General features: G+C 39.6%; 1 long non-coding RNA gene across 1 annotated transcript; it reads left to right on the top strand.

Moving 5' to 3' along the window:
* The first annotated feature begins 2,691 nt into the window (after positions 1–2,691).
* Positions 2,692–10,646, top strand: LOC134472400 (uncharacterized). Its single transcript, XR_010042206.1, has 4 exons — positions 2,692–2,830; positions 3,540–3,649; positions 9,071–9,157; positions 9,413–10,646. It is a non-coding gene; the product is annotated as an uncharacterized LOC134472400 (long non-coding RNA).
* Positions 10,647–16,283: the final 5,637 nt, after the last annotated feature.

Here is a 16,283-nt window from a genome sequence, read left to right as displayed (position 1 = left end):
TCAAACACAGTTGACCTATACTGTGACTGAAGTTTTTTATGCTTTATTCATATGCCTGATAATTTCTCTGTTAATTTTCAACAAATATGTTAAAATGAAATAATACTAGTAACCTAGAAATCCTTTTAAACACTTAGAAAAGGTACACTGCTTTGATTCCTGACTTATTTCATGTGATAATCATGACCATGCTAACAAAACTAGACAAAGACATAAAAAAAGCTCAATATATTCACCACATTAGCAAACTACAAAAAAAGTGACTGCAATAAAATTAAAAAATAGTGACACTTCTGATCTTATGTAATGGTACCAACCAAAAACAGTTAACATCCACTTAATAAAGACTACAAAGACAACAATACACAATATATTAACTATTATAACTTTCCTACAAACCTGTTTTGACACTGCTTGATTGTTGTCTTTTTTATGTTTAAAATTTTTTTTTTCTTAAATTGTCACATTGGGGCTGGGGATTTAGCTCAGTGGCATAAGCACCTGCCTGGAAAGTCCAAGGTCATGAGTTTGCTCCCCAGTACCCCCCAAAAAGAAGTCACATCAAATGTTTCAACCTAAGATCAGAAGTAACTGATTGTCCATTCTCACTTATGTATTTCACATTACACTGCAAGTTTTAGCCAGAAGAATAAATCCAGCAAAATACAATTTAAAAAGTCTTGAGACTAAAACAGAAAAGATAAAACTATCTTTATTCCAAGGCCATCTTGTCTGTTTAGAATAGACAATGTAAATGTTGCAGACTGAAGAATATTTACTGAAGAACCAGTAAATGATTTAGATAGTTGCATAATAAAAGATTAATTTGGGTGGGGAGATTACTTTTTAAACCATACTTGTATACTTGTGTTATTTCACACTAGTAATCAGAAGTCAAAGTAGAAGTCTAAACAACTTTGTCATTTACAAAAGCATTGAAAATGTAAATATCATTAATGAATGCCGATGTAGAGCTTCGTAAACTTTAGTCATCAATTTGGAAATTCATCATTGCACATGAAATTCCTAGTACTTAAATTGATAGGAAAACATCATAATGTTACTAGGTCTAATGACACATGCCTAGAATTCCAGCACTTTATGAAACTGAGGCAGGAGTCTGAGACTTGCTTAAGTACACAGTGAATTGGCAGGATTTTGTCTCAGAATAAGACATTAAAAAGCAACTCAGGATGTACCTCCGTGCAGACACTAGATTAAATCCTCTATATAGCAAAAAATAATAGTATTAGTTAATTTTTGTAAGGCTATCAAATTACACACTGTCAAATAATTTAAGAACAAGGAGTATTACATTTTAGAGATGGTTTTGGAAATGCAATACTATCAGAATGTCCAAATTTAATCGTAGGGTATCCAGCTGAATAACTGCTTGATACGAGTAAAAAAACCCATATGTTTGATATCAGAAGATCAAGAGGAAAAGAACTCAAATGGAAAGCAAGTGTAGATATGAGTGATTAAGGGGTGGACTGTAGTGGACTCCTCTTCTGTGTAGTATGAATTTCTCAGCCTTGTTGTGTCAGTTCCTACATTAACTACTCTGTGAACATCATTTGGCCCCGCTCAGCCTCCACTTGGAGGCTTGCTGGCTCCAAGGCAGAGTGGCACAGAGCAGAGGGCAATCACTCCAGGGGTGGAAGACACCAAAGCAGCAAGAGCAAAAGGAGTGGAGCAAGCCTCTTTCCCTCTCATGTTACATGCAGGATGGCCACCCTAGGGCTGGTGTAGCACTCACACCCCAATTCCAGCACTAGACAATGAACCAAATACAAATTCTAGATTCAGCCCCTTCTGAAATCCTCACACCCCATGACTGCATGAGACTTAGAGGGGATATCCAGGCACAAACCATAACACTAATTTTCTTGCTAAATAAACCAGATGTTTGTATTTACTATGTTATCTTTGTCTTACTATGGCTCTGTGGTAAAAGTATCACAGTACCTATTTTACAGAAATATTATTTGGTATGAGGATAATGAGGTAACTTGGTCAGTCATATACTTTACAGGTGAGTTTAAATCCAAATGTTTCTGATTAAACCATAGTATAGTCTGATCAAGGATGAAGCACTCATGATTCAACACAAAAGAACAATCCAATCAAATCACTGTGGACTAGCAGAGGAAACTTGAATGATATGAGAACTCTGGGAATTCAGATATTTGTGTTTAGTCCTCAGGGTTTGCTTAAACAGTTTCATAACCTTGAGTAACACATGTACCATACCACCAGTGCTTTTGGATACCTCACCTGTGAAATTAGGTCTTTGACCTAGATATTCTGAGTTTTCACTCTGTCAGGTAAAAGTATCCAATAGTTTCTTGAGGACACTGGTGCAGCAAATAGTAAAAGATGCTTACCAGAATTGATAAGAAGAGATTAAAGTGAACTTAATGTATTGGTAAAGCAGTAAAAGTGACTTGTAAATGGTTAGCACGCCAAAAAGAAATCTGAAGAAACACTGAAAATCAAGTCAAATTTAGTCAAAATAGTAAAATTAAGAGAAAAATACACATGACTTTTAGCCATGATGAAGAAAAATGTTAAAAGGAGAATAATAATAATAAAATGTTTTGCATATATTTTACCAATTAGAATTTATTATTCCTTGTTATCTACAGCCTTTGAAATATTTTGTATTATTAGTCATTTGGGGAAAATGATATCTTTTTCAAGACAACAAGGAGAAAAAGTAATTATTCTTCTTTAGGCCTTGGTATTTTTATATGATTGACATTCACTCTCTGTCTCTCCCCTAGGCAGCACTTCCAGATGAGAGTCTGTGCAGATCAGCTGCAGCATGGTGAGTTCCCATACCAGGTGGAGAGGGCAGTGTGGGGTCAGTGTGGCTCATTTTGATTACCATGCTCCTGGTCGGATTTCCAAGGTCCCTACCCCTTATTTACCATCTGTGGCAAGAGCAGTCAGTCGGGGTGCACGTACTTCTAGAAGGCAAGGATTATCTTATCTTTCTAAGGGTGAATTAACATGGTACATTTGATTAATAAGCTGACTTAGGTTGCAATAAAATAAGAACAAAAATAAATGCTGGTTAATAAATCAGCTATCTTGTATTGCAATCCACTATGCATTGGGGACCATAAAATTTAACACAGAAAAGGAAAAAAAACCATTTTTATTAAGTTGCAAAGGGTCTTGCTCAGAGGTCAGGGCTGTTTGCTGAGCTCAGCCTTGATGGTTCAGTCTTTGCAAAGCCAAGCAGTATGGACATTTCCTGAGAGCACTGAAAAGCCGTTTGGTTTGAAAGACAAATGACTTTCATTGAGAGTCAGTTGAGTATTTTTTTTTAATTTTAAAGAGAATTTTTAAAACAATGAAAATTATGCAATTTCAAAACAAGATGATAGGAAACAATGGTTATTATATTGGATATTGTTGTCATCAAAATAGTTGCACAGATGACCAGATATAGGCATGCAAAACTGATCAAACAATATAAGCACTAATTTTTCCTGTTATAATTTGTTTATTTTTCCTTTTGTGCATGATAGCAAAGACCAACCCATTCTGTTGCTGCACCTGAAATTCCTCCATCTCAGAGCTCCTGAGACTCACATGGAATCTGACATATGCTGAAATTGAGCTTCCAAATGTGACCAAGGTAACTGGTGATTCTCTGGTCTTTCCATCTGCCGTTTCCGTCCATTGCACTTCTCAGTGGCTCCTTTATTTGTCAAGCTTCTGCAGGTTTAACTTCCAAAACTTATAAAGCAGCTTATTCTAATTTGTCATGTGATAAACAAGTCAACTTGGAAGAGTAAATATAAGAGCAGAGATAACTGCTCATAAATTCAGAGAGCCATTGACAGTAATGGGTTTTTCAGAAGGAACTGTGAGAGCTGTGAAACATTCCCAAAGGTCAATGTGATTCTATGGGTGACATTTAAAAGAAAATTCAAGGCCTTTATCTTCAGCCTAGAAAGTGTTTTTGAAATTTTCATCCATAGCTGTTTCTATTCTATGAGCCTCATGGGTAAACCTTAGTGAGAAATCAGCTGAGACTTCCACTAGCTCTCTTGGCTTTTAGCTTCTCCTCCATTCTTCTCACCCCTACTCTGAATCCACTGATTCTTGGAGATCATTTGATAGCACTGACCTAATCATGTCTTTCTGTTTCTTTTCTAACTTTTTCGCTTTGTGTGCTATGATGAAGAACCTGAGGCAATCAACTTATGGGAAGTAAAGGTTTTCCTTTGGCTCATGGTATGCAGGGTTTAGTCCATGCTTGCTTGACTCTGTGGTTTTACTGTTGTTTGCTGTACATCCAGGTAAGAGCACATGTTTGAGGAGGGCTTTTCAGCACACAGCAGATGGACAACAGAGAGACACACAGGAAGTGTCCAGGTCTAATATCCGCTTTAAAGTCACACCCCAACCACCTGACTTCCCTCTTCTACACCCTGCACCCTAAAGGTTCTACACCTCCCCTGAGTCTTGCAGAGCTGGCAAGTGAGCTTTCAGCATGTGGGCTTGGGGACCTTCAAGTTCCAAACTACAGCAACTTCCAACCCCTTATTATTGTTGATAATAAGTTTTAAGGTTTTTCCAAGTTTAGTCTGAATCTTTCTTTTCAGTTACTTGTCTACCATAGTTCTTCTATACGCTTTTTCCCTTCCTTGTAATCTTTGTACATACCCACTAGAGTTCCCGTAATAACCTTTCTCCTTCAAAGAAGACTTCTCTTGAACCACAGATCCAAGTCCATCCACAGCAGTTAATCTTATTAAAGGTTTGTACATTTTTATGCTTCCTCATCCTAATACATTGTGAATTGCCTAAGTGTAGATGCCAGTAAATTAAAATTATTTTTCCCAGGCTGAGGATTTAGCTCAGCGGCATAAGTGCCTGCCTTGCAAGCAGGCAGTCGTGAATTCGATCCCCGGTACCGATAACAAAGGAAAAAGACCAATATATATATATATATATATATATATATATATATATATATATATATATATTTTTTTTTTCCCAGTCTCTATTAGAATTTAGAAATGTAGGAGCTAAGCATATTCTTCATGTCAAACTAGTGAATTTATTTCTCATCTCTGTGGAATCTGTAGAAACTCATTTAGGGCATCTGTTTTTCTGCTAGGCAATTTGTTAGAGAAATTCCTAAGGAGATGTCAGAGGCAAGACATTTGCTTACATGCCAGGAAAAGTGACCAGCATTTCAATGATTATCCAAAATTTTAATTTACACCAGACAGAGTTAGAATGCTATTAAATAGAAATAAAGAACATATCTACTGAGCACCAACAGCAGAAGTAATAAAGGAGACACCATTTAAGCTCAAACTGACAGGCTCAGGATTGAACCTCTGATAGGAAGTGTGCTCATTCGAGGTGCTAAAGAGGATTTAAACAAGAACACGACACGCTGAGGAACATACATAGATGCAACCAGGTAGTCCGCAGAAGGAGAACCAAGACTTTCCCAGACAGATGTCAGGACACACAGACTATGTCGTGTTCCTTCAGTCTCCAGACCTTTCCTCCTGAGTAAACCGCCTCTGCCCCTCCCTGCTCTGTTCAGCTCCTCAGCTTGTGGAAGAGTTCACGCAGACTCCTGGTTCAGAAGCTCAGGTTCTGTCTGCTCAGATGTCCACCTGGCCAGTGCCCACCGAGTCCTTAGTGTCACCATGAGTATGACAATGAACATCTTCAGAATAAGGTCTCATCTCTACCAGGTCCATGACCTTTTTGATTAAAGTGCATTAATACATTCCCCAGCTATCCTGAAATGCAGCAGAATTGCATGCATATTTTAACATAATAACAGCCATAACATAATAAAGAAGTTAAGTAAAAGAAATGTAAAATGAGCTTCTGCACATGCATACAATCACAAAATTGATGCCCTGGCACAGCTCTCTAAAACCTCTGACAAAGTGCTGGTCAGATTATTTCCACTTTTGTTGAATTACTGTAAGATGACATTGGCATAGGTTAAATCTCAGAAACCAGTAATTTATCAGCAAATTCAGGGGCCAACATGCCCTGCACATCAATGAGAGGAGTTCAATGAGAGAAGATTCCATCACTTTCAAACCTAAGGGTGGACATTCACATGTGTAATTAACATTGCTAAAGCATTCTTCACCTTTATAGAAAGACAATCGGGTTTTATGCTCAGAGTGTTTTGTAGGTATCTAAAGGTCCAGTGAGAGATTGTCAAGCTGTGAGGGACATAGGACATTTCTGGTGGGGCCACACTGTCACACAGATTACAAGATGTTCTCTAGAAACTACCTCCTGCTAAGTAAGAGCTTCCCAGCCTTTGAGTTTTTGGGTTTTTTAATATCAAGTGTTAGCAAAATACATTGATTTTTATTAGAAATAATTGTCCTAGAGGCTTGCTCCAATCCTGATTGTGACCTTGATGGATAGATATCTGGACACAGAGACCTGTGCCTCTGGAGAACATTAGGTTGAACTCAGTGTTTTTAGGTTCCTCCTTATGAATATAGGTGTATGTATTTATCCTTCTTAAAGCAAGGACCAGTATTGTCTGTGTGTTTCTAGAATTTCATGCATATGAAATATACCATAGTTGCCCATGACTTTCTTTTCCTTAACATACTGTTTTTAACATTAATTTCTATTACTGTGCATATAGGTAATTTGCTTGATTATTGCTGTGTAGTATTTTGATGAAAGTATATAGCACAAGTATTCTTTCTTCCAGAGAAACATGTTTAATTGAATTGTTTCTAGCTTTGCCAACTGTGAATAAAACTGCTAAGAACATAGACACACCAGGTTCTCAGTGGAGAATAGAAATTCTTGGCCACAGGATCCAGTTTAACTCTACCCAAAGCTGCGCACTGACTTCCAAAGTGGCTGTGTAGTCTGCACCCACGCGTGTTTCCAGTGCTTAGCGGTCTGCCAAAACCAACAGTGACCATCTTATTAACAGACTAGATTAACTTTAGCCCCTCCAGTTGGTACACCATGGGACTTCAGGATAACATTCATTTATGTTATCCATGGCCAATGCTGAACACTTTCACAGGTGCTCCCCACTCGTAATCTTCTGGGAAATGTCCACTGGGGTTCATTTGTCTGTCCACTCTCTGGACTGCCTTGTCTTTTTATGAGTTGTACAAATCTTCTGACATTCTGGACAAAGTTCACGTGTTTTGTTCAGCTACCTATGTTTGAATATTTTCCCCAGTCTGTGGTTACCTATTTATTACTTATACAGTTTGATGAATGAACAAAGTTTTATTAGTGAAATTCATGTTGTTATTTCTTCCATATACCTGTCCAGGTTTACAGTGCTACAGAGTGAGTCGATTTCTTCACTGATAGTGTGATTGGTCACATGGCTCCTTAAAAAATGTACAATATAAGTGTAAGTCCCTTTCTGGGCCCCTCTTTGTTCCATGATCTAATTGGCTGTATTGATTGCTGCATCTTCATAATAAATTCTGGAACTCATGTGGTGTAAAATCTTTAGCTTTGTTATTCCCTTGTGAAAGTGTGTGCTTCTAGATCATTTACATTTGCACGTAGATAGTAAAATCAGGACAGCAATTACTAACAATAACTCAGCAGAGATTTTGAGTGGACTCCAGTGAGTATATCATCACTCAGTGGATACTGTGGTGTTAACAGTTTTGTTTCTGTTAATTCATAAGCCTGATATCTTTCTTTTCCTGTGTTCCTAGGTCAACTTCAAATTATTCCAGCAATGATTTACACATTTTAGGCTCTAGATGTTACTGTGTATCTTTCACCTTATTCCTAAGTATCATACACATTTAATGTTGCTACAAAAAAAAAAGAATATTTTTAAATTCATTTCTAGTACTTTTCTGCTAGTTTTTATATATTAATCAATATTTTGCTACTTTCAAAACAGTTTGGTTAAAATTGATACTCTTTAGTTATTCATTATTTACTAGAAGCTTTCATGGACCCTATTTGGGCCCTGTATTCCTCCTGGGGATTTTCAAATTACTAATCTGCTTTCTGTAATAAACATAGACATAATAAATTTTCCACATATTGTGTCACTTTGAAACATTTGATTTTTTTCTAATTTTTTCACTGTGTTCATTGTCTGCTATCATTTTACCTTTTACTTGCAAATATAATGTAAAGCACAAACCACAATGCAAGCACCTTGCTGTCAATGGTCACTGGCTTTCTAAGAAACCCAGTTAGAAAGAGCTGTGCTTTCACTGTTAACCACACAGCAGTGGTTCTCACTCCTCCCCATTTCTTTCTTTCCACGAATCCCAGTTTTTGGCTGGCACAGTATTTCTTCAGACTTTCAAAATTCCCTTTAGCATTGCTCATAGTATAATTCTGCTAATGACAGATTCTTTTTGACATTTGCTCGGTTTCACTCTCATTTTAAGCATATCCATTTACTTTACTTACTTGACACAGGACTGTGGGTTGTGTGTAGTTGCTGGCTCGCTGCCCTTGTAATGCCATCAGTGTGTCGGTTCATGTCTTCTACTTTTTTGTGGCTCTAGTAAGAAGTTCACTGTGAACTCTCCCTCATTTCCCCAATCTTACATTACACAGTGTCCCTCCCTTCTTTTAAATCTGGTTCCATTGAAATGCCCTCTTGACCGCTGGCTTTCAGCAGCTTGGTTCTGGGCATGCTCTCCTTTGCTGGGCTCTCTTCCTCCTGCCTGAGGTTCCTTGGGACTTGTGGATACGGAGGCCAAAATTTTCCAGTGACTTTGAGATGGCTGTGCCCAGTATTGAATACTATGCATCCTACCTAATCCCCTCTTTTTCTTTTCTCCTATGAGATATTTCCTGACTTAGTAGGGCTGTTTGCTTTTGAAATATTTTTCTCTGTACGTTTTCTAATTTGAATATGTTTAAACATTTTCAGTTCCACTGATAACCTAAGCTATTAAACTCAAAGAGTTCATGCTTCATTTTAGACATCTTATTAACTTCTCTAATTTTAATTTAATTCTTGTCCAGTTGTTATTTCACCATTAAGCTTTCTTATTTACCCCTACATTAAATTAATTCAATTTTCTTCAACTTCCAGGTGGAACAGATCTCATTTCTTAAGGACTTCTCAAAATGGTCCAGCCTGGGGCCAGGACCCACTCTGGTATGCTCTACAGTGCAAAAGGTAAATTTCCAAAAGGTAAGTACATTGCACCATAAGAATGGACTAGCTCATTTGTATTCTGCTACTGAAGCATTCTAGTGCTGTGTGTTAGATGCTAACCTAACTATCTGGAAGGCTGACAGTGAGTTCCAGTGAACTTCTGAACAAAGTACGATAGAGTTGCCAAACTAAGACAAACAGAATACAGAGAATGCTGGTGACGGTCCGGAAACTTTCAGCCTGACAAGAACAACATGTCTTCACCCACCATTACAGCAGGCGAAAGTCTGGAATCAGCGTGTGGATAGGACCATGCTCCCTCAGAAGCCCTAGAGGAAACATTCCTTGTCTCTTCCAGCCTCACGTGGCAGCTGGTGTTTCTTCCCGTGTCACCACATCTCCCTCAGCTGTCTTCAGCAGTCATGGAACCTGCTCTTCTTGTGTCTGGAGCTGAATCTGCTCCGCCTCTCTACTGAGGACCCATGGGAGGGCATCTGGAGCCTATGCAGACAACCCAGGATAAGGTTTTTCCTCAAACTCCTTCATCTAATCCCACCACTTGTCATGGAAGGCAGTGCTCCCAGGTTCTGGTTCTGAAGAAGGGGCACATCCTTTGGCCACCATTCAGCCCACTGGCAATGACAGTGTGACAGCTATAATGAGGGACACTGAGCTGATTCATCAGCACTTCAGGATAGTCAAGAAAGGGTTGGCATAAAAAAATAACAACAAAACTGAAAATAAGTGAGTCCTAAAGCCCATGAAATTGACAGGGTATCCCAGGTATAGAAGGCTCCATAACAACCAAGAGAATTCAGAACCTATTCAGGGTGAGACCAAATTCTAGAGTGTAAGACATCTGAGAAAGAATTATGACACAAATGATCTGCAGAGAGCAGGTAAACAGAGAGTCTTAGAAATAATCACTTGTATTTTTATCTTAATATATATTTAACTATTTAAGAGAATGGAAAAAATTTGCCCCATAATGTCATGATCAGAGGGTCTAAAGGAGAGTTCTCTGCCAGTTTCTACAAAGCTGAAATGTGGCCATCAATTTGTCCACTAGTTAAACCATGCAGAGGATTAGTTTTTCTTTTAAACATCATAGCCAAAATCCTCATTAAGATATTAAGCATATGAAATTCTTCATAATGCTATCAAAGGTGGCATTTAATTTAATAATTAGGTAGACTGAATAGATTATCCGCAATGGTGAGAATCTCAAGTGAATATTTCAGCCACTGTAGCTCCTAATGCTATAATACATACAAGTAAGGGAAAATTATTTGAGCATTGAGAAACGTGTGTTTGAATTTTCATTTGGTATCAATTCTAAAAGTAAAGGAAAAAATGCTTCTGCAAGCATAAGATTAAATTTAGTTGAGTGTTTTGTAAGCATTGTTTTCTTAAATAAAAAAAGTAAAATTATGCCCAGATTTCCTCTGCTTCTATTTCTTTCCATATTGGTGAAATCCTGTGCACAGATGTGTATACACTGAACATGAAGTTTTGCTTTCAAATTCATATGGAGTGTCACAAGACATTTACCAAGTTCCTGTAATGTTTTAGGATAATCTTCACCTTGGCTACTGTAGTCAGCAATGTTTTGGAACTGTCTTCTTCATATTCCCTTTTCTATTTTAGCAATATGTTAACTTAAAATTGTACCAAGAACTATGATTTCCCAAAAAACTATGTGAACTTTTAGAACCTGAGAACCACGGAGCTATAGAAATTTATTTTGTAAATCAACACAAGGTTGCCATTGTTCTTGTCTACAACAACATTAATTTAACATTATGCTTTCATGTGATTTTTTTTGAGAAAACATATGGCTCTCCACTGCAAATGGAAGCTTTGTTATGATGGGGAAATCGCATGCCCCTTTCTAGAATTTAGCAAAGGCAATTGACTTCTAGGTTTCTTTTAGTTGGGAAGTCATTACAGGCCACTTCACCAATCTGCTTTTGAATGTCAGACTTTAGGAAATTAATCAACACTTAGTGCTTGAAAAGTGAAGAGCTAAGTGACAACCAAAGCATTATCTGTACACTATAATCACTTAATAATACTCAAAACCCATCCTAAATGCATTTTGACTATTTCAGAGGGTTTGGGAACTGTGAAGGATAGAGGCACATGTTAAATGTCACCACGAGGATAACTGATTTGCATCATTCTCTTCAAGTCAACACCATGAAAAATTACAGATAAATGCATGGGTAGGTAAGATATTTAACAGCAGCATCTTTCAATAAGCCTAGATTCCTTCTTACTTCTAGTGAAGACATGTGTATATAAAATTTGATAGCAGGTTGAATATTTGACATTCACAAAGACTGACATAATGATTCTGATTTTTGTCTATTGTGGTAATGGCATTGTAGTTATGTGAGGCAATGTTTGTTACAGAATTGTAATGTTTATAGTGTGACTTAATTTTTTAGTAATAACAAGTAAAAAGGAAATACAAGAATATGCCAGAATACTAACATCAGTAAAATTAAGTTATGACTTGAAAGGAGTCCATTATACCATTGTTTTTATATATGTTTGCAAATTTTATGGTACTCTTCAAAATATTCATAAGTGCTAAAACAGAGTAAATGATCACTTAGAATTCTTGCAAGTTCATGGTAAAACATGGACAGAGTGTGCCACAGAACAGCAACAGGGAGAATTAACTCATCCATTCCTGCCCAATCAAAATTAGTTTAGAATTGCATTTTCACTAGTGTTAAAGAGTTGGGGAAAATTGTGGGCTGGTGATTTAGCTCAGCAGCATAAGCACCTGCCTGACAAGTATGAGGTCATGAGTTTGATCCCCAGTAGCCCCGTAGGAAAAAGAGTTGAGGGAAAACTGTGTCTGTCTGTGCAACTGGGAGGACAAAGCTAGCATGCGGAGGCAGGGGTCCTGTGACTCAGCCCACACTTCCTCAGTATCTACTTTTATATGTGAAATGTGCAGTTGGAATAGCACAGTCTGAGGAAGAATCAAGATCCATTACATACGGGTGCAAGTTTTCTATGATGAACGTGACCATTATGTGTAACAAAAGCTTACCAGTAAAATTAATTTTTTAAAAATAGTTCTATCTAGGTTTATTTATGTTTAGATTTTCTGACAGACCTTCTGTAGAATAAAATTTTAGTTTTTCTATGTGATGAGCTAGCAGTCAAAAATTCATCATCTAAACTAGAAAACAAAACATCCAAAGCACAAAGTCCCAGCCAAGTACCACAAAGTACTGATAATTCATTTAAAGTAAAGATTGCTATCTTCAAACTCAGTTGATAGCACAACACTTGCTATGTAATTGTTCTCTCAGTAGGTTCTACCATTCTCAGCTCCAGCCTCCGGCAAGGTGTGCATCCCAAAGCGCAAGGCCTTCCAGCCCCATCTTACCACATTATTGACAAAAGCCGCAAGGGAGCTCCCAAGAGCCTCATCTGACACGCGGTACAGTCACGCCACACTGATCTGAGACTTGGAAAACGTGAAGACATCAGAGCCAGTGTGTGATCAATAATAATCACAGAAAGGCTTTTCTGAACAAGACCAGGCAGAGGGAGTTACATCCTCCAGCAGAAGAAACGGTAAGTACTCATGCTCTGTGGGTGTTATTTTGAAGACCAAAACTCATGAAATAATAGGTTGCCTCTTTCCATTTATTTGTTCTTTATTCCTCATACTGTGCCACCCACCTGTGCAGTGGTGCCTTCCTGAGTTTCCACTCTATGTGAAACACCCTTTCCTTCACTGTTTCCTCACATTGCTGCTTAGACCGAAAACTGCCACAGTGAGCATAATACATAATGCATCGTTATGTCACCACCCTTACCACCATGACAGCCACCGCCGACCTTCCACCCTCCTGCTGTAGGTGTTATAGATGTTGATAGACACGCAATTGACTTTTATAACATCCCATGTGCAGCCTTAGCAGCTCCATTTCACATCACATTAAACTGAATTTCGGCAAACTTAGTAAGCTGGCCAAGGTCACGTCATTAGTAAGGATCAGGCTCAGAGGTTGCACGCAGGGTAACTGGCTCCGATCTCCATCTGTGCCCATCTGCCCAGGTGTCACCCCTTGCCATGCCTTTTATAGTGCACAGCACTGTGGTGGAAAGAAATGGATGCAGACAGGCCCAAAAATGTGCAATCAACACCGCAACAATTTCAATGGATTGCTAGACAAGGCTATGGCGTTTGAAGCTCTGGGAAGAGATGCCCACCGTGTAGTACGGTGATTGAGGTGGCATCCTTCCACCTCATCACGGATGCTCAGTCAGGTGGTTTTTGCTCATAAAACTCAGGGACAGTCTGGGTTTTCAGCAGGAAAGAATGGGATGACTATCAGGAAAGTGGTTCCGACTGAGAACAGACAGACATCAGAATTCCTACTGGCAAGAGAATTGAGTGGGCAGGGATTTAGAATGGACTCCCAAAGAAGAAGCAAACCGTGTGGGGTAGGGGGACCCACCTGACCAGAAGTTAGGCAGCTGTGGCTGAAGAGGGCACAGCTGTGACCATCTGGTAGAAGGTTTCATGAAAGTGGCCCAGACAACAGACCGGAAGCAGGAAAACGGCACAAGGTGGCCGATGGCACTCACTGGCCGCTTGTGCAGACCATGTGAAGCTGTCATCAGGGATAACAGAAACAAGATGGAGGTGGCCTCCAGAACCAGGAGGAAAAGCACCCCCCTTCTTCGGTGTCCCTCCAGCAACCTCTACTGACCTGACTTAGTATAAAGCAAAGTCACCATGGTTCCCTCACCCCCAAGGATGCTCCTAGAAGTGCTTTGTGACATCATTTCCTCGCTGTACAGACGTCACAGAAGGGCTTAGGGACAGGCCTGGGCTGTGTGGCAGAGGTGCTGTGCCTGGGCTACAAACCTAGTGCTTTGTTACCATCCCGAGCCTGCAGGCAGCTGTGGCACAAAGGCATGTGTGTCTGTGAACATGTCTAAGCACCGGAAAGTGTAGCGAGAATGCAGGATCCAGGAAGCCATAAGGAGGTCCTGTGGGGCACCCAGGAAGCATGGAGCTCCCGGGACTGCAGGCCACTCTGAGCGAGCGCTGCCCGAGGGTCAAGGCCCAGAGCACCGCTGCTCCCTCCCATGGATTTCTGGACACAACCTGAAAGCTGCACTAAATCTGTACTTAAAACTCATTCTTGAGTAATAAATTAAACCTAACTTAAGGTGACTTTTTAGGTTTATGAACTAATATGTATGTATAGTTTTCTTATTCTAGTAAGTTATACAAAACATTTTCTTCTTTATACCCTTATTCTATAAGCTTTTGTCTACTTTTAAAATTTATTTTTTTAACTTTTTGTTTAAAAAAATACATATTGGCCTGGGCCAGTGACAGCCAGCCTTTCAGAGCAGGCAAGGCTGCAGCGCAGGTGTCTTAGTTCCCAACCACAGGGCTGGGCCTTCCCAGGGTGAGAACCAGCTCTGACACCACCACAGCTCTCTGTGTTGGCCCAGGAAGGCGTGCAGGGGCAGTGACACCCTGTGCTGTCCTCCCCTGTGCCCACAGGAGCCTCAGTAGGAGACTGTCAAAGCTGTGTCCTTTCTCTCTACTTGCCACACCTCTCGTACCTATCACCACTCACAAAGTAAAGGTCATGGGCATGGATCAGGAAATAGGTGAATGCGGAAGATCCTATTTTCCTCAGCAGAGAATAGAGGAGTCTAGCAGCAATTAACAACCTTTGTTTCTCTTAGGAGAGGACAGGAAGTCTTGTAGGAATTTACAATTCTTTCTTTAAAGAGGAGAGCATTGATTAACAGGGAGGGAGGGGGAGGGGGAAGGGAAACATATATACAGTATGGCCACAGTACAGGTATTTTGGTGTAATACAAATATAACAAAGTTGTTTTTTTCTAGAGTACAACACCAACATTCCGTTCTGGTTGGCCACCGCCCTGTCAAGGCACTTGGGAACTGCTTGGCATATTATTCTGGCAAGTTTTATCTCTGAATTCCCTGGCACAGTGTAGCCAGAGCATATCACATTTGCAGATGTTTCCTTTGATCTTCCTGCAGGGCTGAGTTAGGACTGAGTCATGAGGCCCAGTTCTGTGTTTAGCTGAGAAACAGTATCTTGTTTTTAACTCTTAACTCTCTGGTCTTTCAAGCCCTCAGATTAAGTGTGGTTATGAGACAGATTTTGGGTGCACTTTATGTAAGTGGCTTATGCATACAAACTACTCTATTTCTTACTGTTTTCACTCAGCACAGTACGTTTATGATCCTTCTCTGTTACCCTGTGAACATCTAATCTAGTTCCTCGAGCTCTTGGGGAGCAGATGTTGCTTGATTTCCTTATCAGATGCCTCCAAACTGGCCAAGTGCAGCTTCCTCATAGTGACTTGGGGATGATGCTTGTGGAGTTCTCCCATCCTTACTCAAAATCAGAGTCCTTGGTGATGGGAGTCCTGTTACTCTAAATACATAAGAGATTATAGTCTCCTCCCACCACTAGGGGATGCCAAAGGTGGGCCAGTGGGGTAACAGCCCATCTCTTCCTTGGGCATTCACCCCCTGGTAAATGAGCTAAGGTCAACTGCTCCTGAAATACGTTTGTTCAGGTTCTTCTGCCCTGTCATGCTTCCCTCATTTCCCCCAGCTTTCTCCCGAGATCACTCAGATAATACAAGGTTTATGCACAAAAGTACAGTGAATGTTGAAATTTTAAAAACCACTACACTAGAAGATACATTGCTATGACACTCCCTTGAAATTCTCCCCTTCATCTTGGACCTCATCTTTCTTGCTACTTTCTAAGCAGCTCTGGAGTCCTCTTTCCCAAGTGTCTTTGGTTTTGCTACTGAGGCAGCCTTGATGTCCTCAACTGATTCAGAATGTTTAATTCTCTGGGTCATTTTGAATTGGGGAAGACCCAGAAATCCCACGATGCCAGATCTGAAGAATAAAGTAAATGAGGACACATAGGAAATACTTTTATTTGACACCAGTTGTCCTCAACATGTGAATTGGTTCAGGACACCAATACAGCCAGGAAGAGACACTCCAGAAAGAAGACTTCAAGAACTGCTTCAGAAAGTGGTAGAAGAATGGCATAAGTGTATTTGGAGCAAGAGTGACTATCTCACAGGGGATCAGTGG

Source organism: Cavia porcellus, unplaced genomic scaffold (genome assembly GCF_034190915.1).
Source record: "Cavia porcellus strain 051 isolate PalLab524CR breed Dunkin Hartley unplaced genomic scaffold, mCavPor4.1 scaffold_23, whole genome shotgun sequence".
Taxonomy (NCBI): domain Eukaryota; kingdom Metazoa; phylum Chordata; class Mammalia; order Rodentia; family Caviidae; genus Cavia; species Cavia porcellus.
This window is presented reverse-complemented; position numbering and strand designations above follow the sequence as displayed.